This window comes from Prinia subflava (genome assembly GCF_021018805.1).
Source record: "Prinia subflava isolate CZ2003 ecotype Zambia chromosome W unlocalized genomic scaffold, Cam_Psub_1.2 scaffold_39_NEW, whole genome shotgun sequence".
NCBI classification, from domain to species: domain Eukaryota; kingdom Metazoa; phylum Chordata; class Aves; order Passeriformes; family Cisticolidae; genus Prinia; species Prinia subflava.
Genome location: NW_026960613.1, coordinates 418,851 through 428,744, shown reverse-complemented (window position 1 = coordinate 428,744; position 9,894 = coordinate 418,851). Strand labels below are relative to the sequence as shown.

General features: G+C 44.5%; 1 long non-coding RNA gene across 1 annotated transcript; it reads left to right on the top strand.

The window, feature by feature from the left end:
- Positions 1-540: 540 nt before the first annotated feature.
- Positions 541-9,520, top strand: LOC134565207 (uncharacterized). The gene is made up of 3 exons (XR_010083809.1): positions 541-659; positions 3,848-4,080; positions 9,132-9,520. It is a non-coding gene; the product is annotated as an uncharacterized LOC134565207 (long non-coding RNA).
- The last annotated feature ends 374 nt before the right edge of the window (positions 9,521-9,894 follow it).

Genomic DNA, 9,894 nt, shown 5'->3' with positions numbered 1-9,894 from the left:
GCAAACTGTGAAGTCCCTCCCATTTAGCAGCTTTTCCATTAGCTGCACTCATGGGCCATATCAGCTTATTTAGGGTACAGTTTAAGGATGACTCTTCTAGTAGAAAATGAAGGTTCTCTTCATCTATCTCCAAAATCATATTCATCTTAAGAAACAGAGGTCTTCCTTTCTCTTCTTCCCTGGGGGCAAAGGGCTTCATATCTCTTTTATCTCTATCTTCCTCTGTTCAAAATTCTCCATTAGATCACAGCTATATCAGTCCATGGCTATGACTAGAACTTTAAAAAGCATTCTGTAAGTTACAGGGATATTTTAGTCCATTCTCCATGGCTTCTCAAGAGATGTCCAGCCCAAATTAGGCAACTCCTCAATCCTTTCTCCCACTTAGGACTTTTACTCTCTCTTCACTGACTTTAGTCTCATACTGTGTCTCTCCAGTTCTTAATCACTCTGTCGTTTTTCCTCTTACTCAGAAGGAAGATTAGTGCTTTGGAAGTTTCATCTGTCAAGGAAAGAGTTAACATTTCTCCCTGGCCTGCAGATCATCATGTGAGCTCTGCTGGGCAGCGGCCGCTCTGGCTGCATGGCTGTTGGATTTCAAAGCTACACTGATGGGGGAAGGCTCGGGAATGGCAGCCAGGATCTCAGTAGCCAGGCTGGTGGGTGCCTCTCCCCCCACCCCTTGGTCTCATGGGGTGGGCCCTGCCCAGATCGGGCTTGGCGCTGCTCCCGGGAGCCTAGGGGACATCTCCCTCAGCCTGGCCGGTGGCAGGGCAGCCCTTAGGGTCGGCTGGATGTTAATAGCCATGACTTCCCCTTCCTCACTGGCAGCTGCTAGGCTGGGGGCCCTGCTCGGCCCTGCCCGGGCAGCAGCAGCAACAGAGATGGGCTGGATGGCACCAGGCCCTGGGGGGGGGACGCAGCAGAGCAGGACAGGCCCTGTTACCTGTTCCAAGGCAGGAAGGAAAGAGGGAGTCTTCCCGCAATTTCTCCAGTTTTAACCCTGTGTGTTCACAGAGGTGTATCACCTTTCAAATGACTATATTAGCTGTCAATTTTCTTGCCTAGTCACTGATTGGTTTTGCTATTACCTTCTTGAAAAAATCACTTCCTTCCTGTCCTAAGTTACAATGTAAGATGTGCCCAAAGTATGTATTCTATCACCATCTTCACCAGCTGTTGCAACCAGGTGGGGCAGTGTTTCCCTTGCCCCCTCCCTCTGGACTATCTTCTGTTAATAGGCCCATCAATGCCTTGCCCCATGACTCACGGGTAATTCCCTCTGGAAGCTATCTCTGTTTAATGGGCAATCAAGGATCCCCTGCATGACTCATAGAATGATATCATTCCATTGTGAGATGCTCAACCCAGGAGGAGGAGCCAGGCATTCCCACCTAGATATAATCTGGGATTTGGGACAGTACAGCAGGCCTTACCCACGGGATTCCCAGAGGACAAGAGCTACCAGACCTTTCTACAGGATTACTGCTTCAACAAGACTGAAAAGAACAGGGCTCATGCCTTTATTAATATTCAGCTCTTTATTAAAGTGATTAGCTCTTTATTAAAGTCATCAGCTGGATGGTAGGGTCCGACAGGAGTTTTCCACGCTGCTGTAGCAATCTGAAGGAGCAGGTGCTGTCCCAGTTCTTCACCTCACTGCAAACAGTAGGTGCCAAGTCCTTGTTCCCATGAGAACAGCTAGAAGCTCTCTCTGTTCAACCATCAGAAGGCAGAGCAGTGGAGGTCTGTCACTGAAGTGCAAAGCAACAGGCGTCAGCTCTTTACCCTCATGGAAAAACCTCGAGAGTTTCCCACTCTCTGTCCCTGTCCCTCAAGTTGGCCTAGCCCCCACGCCCGTCAGACTCTTAATAGATCATGGCGAGTTCTCAGACCAGGTCAGGGGGTGCGTCCACCTCCTCCTCGGCAAGAGCATCACCTGGATCTTTCACTGTGTCCAGTCTTCCATTTTGGGGTGCCTTTCATCCCCAAAAAACTCTCTCCCAGCGTGCTGTGTGTTCATCTTATTTGCATATGCCCTCCTCAACTAGGCAGCATTGGGGAGGAGCTAGGTAAGCTCCGATTACAGTAGGCACAGCTAGGACAATCAACTTGCTTTTAACATGCTAATGCAGGACCGGCAGGATGGCTGCCCAGCCCCGCCAGGGATGGGGATCGCCTGTCTCTGAGGCGCCGGGGCACCGGCGCCTCCCATTACCCCTTCCAGAGCTCCACAGAACTACGCTCGGCACTCCCCCAGCTTCCTGGGGTCAGGGGCCGCAACATCAGCAGCTGCAGTGGCTCCAGGCAGCCACCAAGGCATCTCCCCAGGGCAGGGCCCTGCCTATAGCAGCGGGGGTCCGGCAGTGGATCTGTCAGGGCTGGGGGCGGTGGCAGTCATCTCAGGAGTTCTGGAGACATAACCCCGCCACATCTCGGGCTACAGCAGCTACACAGGGGCAGCCTTTGGAGCATCCACACTCACTGAGAATTCGTTCATAACAAGACTGCTTCATCTGGACTGCTACCACCACCCTAACTAACAGGGTGTCAGTGTGTATTCTGACTCTGTCAGTGGTTTTTTGTGCTATTGGTTTTTTTATTATTATTTTACTTTTTTCTCTCTCCTATTAAATTGTATTTCTGACTTGGAGCCTCTCACTGGTTTTGCTTTCAAATCAGCACACTTCTCAAACTACCGCAATGGATCAGGAAAAACTCACAAAGCTGCAGTGACTTGGCATTACGGAGTGGAGTGGAAGGATCATGCTGCTACACAGGCTGGCTCTGCGCAAGTAGTCGAACTCAGAGCTGCATGGAGGTGTTTAGTCTTTTTCTTAACTCACCTTTTAATCCTATAGCAGATAGTGCATATGTTACCAGAATACTTCTGCAGATGCCTGACATTTCTCTGCACCTTATAAATACTGCTCATATAACTTTGTTACTTGTTAATTTCTCTCATTTGTTCTCATTGTACACCATTTTTTATCATGCATATTCGGTCCCATACCAACCTACCAGGTCATCTAATGGAGAGGAATGCTTGTGCCTACCCCTTGACAGTGGAAGTCGTATCTAATCAGACATTTACAGCTGCCTCAGAATCTCATGCCTTTTTTTCATCAAAACACTGCTGCTTTATCTAAAGCTTATGTTATTTCAATATTGCAGGCATGCATGATTGTTAGCGCTTGTCCTGACTGCCAACGTTTTTCTTCTCCTAATGTGCCCGGTGGAGTAGTACATAGAGGGCTTGCAGCCTGCCAATTATGGCAGACTGATGTTATGCACGTCCCATCTTTTGGTGGGCAGAAATTTGTTCATTATTCTATTGACTTATTTTCAGGCTTTTTAGTTGCTAATGCACATACAGGTGGATCTGGAAAGGATGTTCATCACCGCCTTCTCCGTGCACTTGCGACCATGGGCCAGCCACAGGAAATTCACACGGATAATGGCCCTGCTTATCAATCCAAATCTGTTACTACGTTTTTACAGGTCTGGGGTGTTCCCCACTCCTTTGGAATAGCCAGCAACCCCTCCTCTCAAAGGGTTGTGGAATGGATGAATCGCACACTCAAAAATATCCTTGCTAAACAGAAAAGGGGGAATGCTGGATTGGCACCTCAGGATGAACTCTATTTTGCTTGTTTTACTTTAATTTTTTAAAATCATTCTAATTACTCTTTTACTCTTACAGCTACAGAATGTCACTTTAAAAGCCCCAAGGATAGGCTGCAACATCTTAAGATATATAGGCAGTTTCCTGATACAACTGTCTGGCACAGACCCGCTGATCTATTAACATGGGGCTGATGATATGCTTGTGTTCTATCCCCTACAGGTCCATTGTAGGGGATAAGCTGGAGGGACACCCAGCAGAATCTTGTGCCAGAGATGATCAAATTGAAACTGACCAACCCCTCAACAGGGAAGAAGAGTAGTAAAAACATAACATGGGGTGATCTGAAGGCTATGGATGCTGAGGCATCTAGAATGATGCAGTGTGTGGAGGCAGAACCCAGTGCTGCAAGTACCTTCTTGGTCTATCTGGCCATTTTATCAGCTAACTCAAAAGTAAGACCTTTGCTTTATGTTTTGCTGTTTGGCTCTTGTGTTATGGGTGTCAGCACACAAATCTACTAGGCTTGTGTTTATGACTCTCCGATGTTTTGTCCAGTAACCTGGTGGGACTTGGAAATTCCCATTTCTAATAACAACTCTAAAATACTAGGCTACTAGGCTGCACATGGCTCTCTCCATCTGGATCATTAACTAATGGGACAGATTTGCTATCAGTTGAAGGAAATCAATCTTTTGTATCAGACTCTTATTCCCTATGCTTAACTAGTTGCAGGCCCTTGCATCCCTTTCACATTACACATGCATCTGGTAAAAAATTATACTGGCAAAAAGACTACCTTGCGAGCAATTGAAATTCCAGAGGTTAATACATCACATAACCCTATAAACACCACCACATCTCCAAATAATATTCCCATATGTGACCTTAGAGCTGTCTCATCTTCAGTGCATATTGCATGTTCTCCATGTAGGATGGAAATCGCTGAGCAACATCAGATACACTCCCTTAATATATCAGTGTCAGTGTCCTAGAGTGACTTTATGATGCTTGTATCCCCAATCGTCTGTTCTGTTTGTGCTGTATATTGAGTTCTGTGCCTTTAAGACTAGCTCTGAAAGCAAAGCAAGGAATGAAGAAGCGCCAAGTTTGTTTTGAAAACAGCTCTCGTCCTGCACATTCCTCTCCGGACTGTGTTCGTCTGAAGCACAGACCGGCGCATGTGACAGAGATCTTTTTTTGCTTTTTAGTTAGTTTAGCTAGCTAGGACAAAGAAGTTTCCTGGACTGTTTTTTTCTTTTTTTCTTGGGACTCTTTGAATCTGCTCCAGACTGAAAACCCCAGAGAAGCACCAAGGGCTAGCACCTGTGGCCCACCGGGCCTGGACCTCCAGAGAGACTGGGACTGATAAAGAACTGAGTGAGCCAAGCCACCCACAGCAAAGATTTTCTCAGGTTTACCATCTCTGTTTGGAGCAGCAAGAGGTTTTATTGTTTCATATTATTAATTCTTTATTCTTGTGGGCATTTTGTTGTTAAATAAATAGATTTTTTCCACTTTTCTCCAAGGAAGTTCTTCTCCCGGACTGGCTTGGGAGAGGGGCCTTTTGGGTTTGCTTTCCAGAAAGAACCTATTCAGAGGTTTCTTCCCAAATTTGCCCTAAACCAGGACAATACCTTTTGTTATTGGTGCCCAAAATGGGGCTTGAGAGAGTGGAAAAAACTTGTACTGATTATTGATTGCATTTTAGTTGTACTTTGTGTGGAGATAAAACAGTCAGTAGCCATGTTGCTGCTTGAATTCATAATGTCTCTAGGAATGGAGTCCTTCGTGTGTTTCTGTTCCCTAAGCTTTTTTGAGGTTTTAATACCTCTCTGGTCCCTAGGTTTTTTTTTCTTATCCAGAAATAGCTCCAATGTTGTCTCTAACCCATAACTTTTACACTAGAGATTCATGAATTAGGATTGCTATTTTGTTAGGCTCAGTGATCATGATTTATAGAAAGTTTATAAAGGTACTAGAGTTTGTGCCAGGTATGTTTAGTTTGTGGTTTCTTCTTCCTACCCTGCGTCCTAGTTCCAGTAGCATGGTTAAGAGTTTTATTAGTAATTGTACCCAGTTTGTCAGAAGAAGAGTAAGAGATGAAGCTTTGCAGCCTTTCCTTTCCTTTCCTTTCCTTTCCTTTCCTTTCCTTTCCTTTCCTTTCCTTTCCTTTCCTTTCCTTTCCTTTCCTTTCCTTTCCTTTCCTTTCCTTTCCTTTCCTTTCCTTTCCTTTCCTTTCCTTTCCTTTCCTTTCCTTTCCTTTCCTTTCCTTTCCTTTCCTTTCCTTTCCTTTCCTTTCCTTTCCTTTCCTTTCCTTTCCTTTCCTTTCCTTTCCTTTCCTTTCCTTTCCTTTCCTTTCCTTTCCTTTCCTTCTTCTCTCTTGAATTGGTTACATCACTTTTTGAGAATGTTCAGTGTCCCCTGAATGTTAAAGATACCACCTTCCTGGTATTTCATCTGGTAAGCTTCCTCTATATGGTTTGTAGCTTGTCTAGAGTGAGGTCTGAGATTTCCAGAGGGGCTGATGAGACCCCTGACCCAGAAATAGACCCAGAAGTAGACCCAGGCATAAAAAATCCTGAGTAGTGTAGAGAATGGGAGAAAAGAGGCCGAACCTTGAAGGAATTTTCTGATCCCCCGGCTTGGGAATTTTCATGTGAACAAATTCAGAACCCAAATGAGGTGGGGAGATATCTAGAAAAGTACTGCCATGATGACGCTAAAGAGAAAAAGCTCATTGCAATAAGCTGGGCCCTGGCATATGCTTATAGCACGCTGCTAGGTACTGTAGGGAAGCAGATAGAGGCAGGGGAGCAGGGAGATAAATCAGCAGCTACCCCAGCCCCTCAGACTGCAGCCAACACCCCAACTACTCAGGTAGCAGCTAAACCAGTGAGCCTGAGACACTGGCAGTCACTGCAAGAAAGAAGAGAAAGACCCACACATGCAAAACTGATCAACCAGTGGGCAGTGATCCAGGTGAAAGACCCTCAACGCTTCCCGACACACAATCAAAAGCTGAACCAACTGGCACCCAAACAGAAGCCGAAGCAACTGACACACAGTCAGAAGCCGAAGCAACTGATACACAATCAGAAGCTGAACCAACTGACACAACACCAAGAGTCCAACCATCTGGCACAAGATCAAGAGTCCAACCAATTCACACAAGATCAGAAGGCAAATCAACTGGTACAAGATCAGGACCCTGACCAACTAGCACAAGATGAAAAGCCCCACAGACTGACACAAGATCAAGAGCCACTATTGAGTCCTTTTCCCTGAAGGACCTTCGTGGCCCAAGAAAGGATTACACTTCACCACCTGATGAATCTATAATTAGTTGGTTAGTCCATCTTTAAGATGCTGCAGGTGAGGCTACAATTCTGGAGGGCACTGAAGCAAGGCATTTGGGATCCCTGTCACATGATCCAGTTATTGACCAAGAAATGATGAGGGAGGCTCACCCTTACAGTCTCTGAGAACAGGTCCTGGGAAGTGTGGTGCAAAGATATCTGTGTGCAGATGACCTCTATATGCAGCAAACCCAGTAGAAGACCAGAGAACAAGAGATTCAATGCTTAAGAGAAATGGCAGTGGCAGAGATTGTCTTCTCAAATGACCTAAACATTAGAAACCCAGACTTGGTACCATGTACACCCGTGATGTGCTGAAAACTTGTACGACTTAGGCCACAAGAATATTCTGCTTTAGCAATAATGAAGCAGGATAACATGGAGGAGACTGTGCAGGATATGGCAAAGAAGCTCCGAGTGTATGCAGATGCCGTGCATGGTCCAACACACGCAAGAATCACAGCTGTGGAAACCCGTCTGCAGAAATTAGAAGACAAGACAGAAGAGAGCCACAAGAAGCTCAGGGAGGAGATGAAAGAGGGCTTTCTCCAAATCTTGGCAGTACAGATCAGAGGTTCTGGCACCAAACGCAGACGTTCCCCAGATAGGGAGAGAAGGGACACTCTACGAGCTGAGCTGTGGTCCTTCCTGGGTGATTGTAGAGAAAACATGAGGAGATAATACGGGTGTCTGAATTAGAAGACAGCAAGACTCAAAGAAGTTCCCCCAAAAAAGAAGCATATCCAGTTACCCAAGAAAAGAAAGATAACCAGGCTTAGAGGGGCCCTGCCTCTAGCCAGGTAGAGGCTAGGGAAAACCGTGTTTTTTAGACTGTGTAGATCCGTTGGCCTGGCACATCTGAACCACAAGAGTATGAAGCCTTAGTTTGTCGCTGTTAGCCTTGCTCGAATAAACACAGAGTCGGAATTTGGGTGAGCAGCATCAGCAGAGAATCTCTCCCTTTGTTTATTACTTCCTATTTGCTTTCCAGAGAGCACCTATTCAGAAGTTTTCTCCCAAATTTGCCCTAAACCAGGGCAGTCAGAATGTGGCCCCCAAGGTCATTCTATCTGTAATAATGCCAGATGATGTGAGTAGCTCCTGCTCAGGAAGCATTAGCTGGAAGAATGGAGAACTATCTGGGTCTGTCACACAGATCTGTGATGCCAGTGGTGAATCCTTCCCTCATACAATTCACTGACTATTAATGCTCCCCTTCCTGACTCCACGTATATGGGCTTTGCGTTATTCTCATGTGTCATCTACATTTTGGATAAATGCCACATATCAAAACTCTTGACACCATGATCTGCATAACAAATCTTTTTGCATTTTTATTAACAACAAATATGACAGTTGAATCTTGTAATCAGTCATATTGCATGACAGTTGTCAACCCTATGTACACCTCCTGCATCACCCCTGAAAATATAACTGAAAGGAATTTTATTTATCTCTTATCCCTACGTCAGCATGTGGAAATATGGTTTCCAGGGAATCTTTCTCGGGAATAGGAAGGAGAATCAGGAGTTGTGTATCTAAAATGCCTGTTTTTAAAGTAATCAAAATGAACTAAGAGATTTATTACTTGACTTATTGCTTTTATTGTATCTGCTATTAATATTTTAGCTTCATCTACTATTGCCATTGCTGCTTTAACGGAATCAGTAAAAACAGCTCATGAAGTTAGTTCTGCAATGAGTAATTTCACAGAGGAATTACAAATGCAAACAGTAGTCAATCAGCAAATATTGGCATGCTTAGATGCCCTTGAGGCTCCCTTGCTATGGGTAGGAGAAAAACAAGATGCCTTAAATACTCACTTATGCCTTCATTACAATTGGCAGCACACCAATGTTAACGTATGTTACCCCTGTAGAAATGGAACAGTTCTGAAACTTCTTGGGATAAGGTGAAAGCTCATTTAAAGAAGGCATTTTCTACAAACATGGATAAAAACGTAAACTCATTAAGAGATAGCCTTAGGAAACAATCTCATTCATTACAAACTATGTCTGTACAGAATTTCTGTGATACGCTTGCTGATGACTTTACTTGGCTTAATCCAAAAACTTGGTTTAAGGGACTAAATTTACACATATGAGTGTCTGGCACTTTGAGGATGCGTCTTTTTATTCTTATTACAGGATTTCTTTGCCTCTGCAGACAGTTCTGAGTCAACAAAAAAGGCAGAAGCAAACCTAATGACTGCTCTTGTGATCAGTTTGTCCTTAAACAGAGAAGGGGGAGATGTAGATGTGACTGCTGTTCGACCTTAACATCTGCATGAGAAAGCGCATACCAAAGGATCATGGCCAGCCATAAATACCTATGTGAGAAGGCTTTAATTAGCAGCTCGAACACGGGCTGCACGGAATGCTTGAAAATGTTTGTGATAAGAGCAAGAAACATCCTGCTCTGCTATTTGTTTGCATGCTGATTACTGATTTTAGTATCCTGCTTGGCTATATATTCTGATCCTAACTGTAAACAGTAAAGCATATAAAAGTCTCACTCATGCTTAATAAAGTCATTCTGTTGCACCATAATGGAGTCTGTTCTTCAGTTGCTACAGTCACAGATAGACTTGGATTGGGAACGCAAGGGAGAGTTGTTCCTAGCTTGATGGCCCCCTGTTGGAGTCCATGTTCCCATGGATCCTCCGCAGAAAATGAAAAATAGAGGAATTGAACTAAAACCTTTGGAAAAATTAAAATATATAAAGCTACACACACACATGAAGTAGAAATTTAAGCTTTAAACCTTCTCAAAGTACCTAACTGCTAGGGTAGAGGTAAAAAAGCTTCAGGCCTTGCGATATAGTATAGACATAACAAAAATAGGGTAGAGTGCTCTTTGTAATTTGTATGAACTTTATGTAGGGAAGACAGTTTTTCATATATGCTAAGA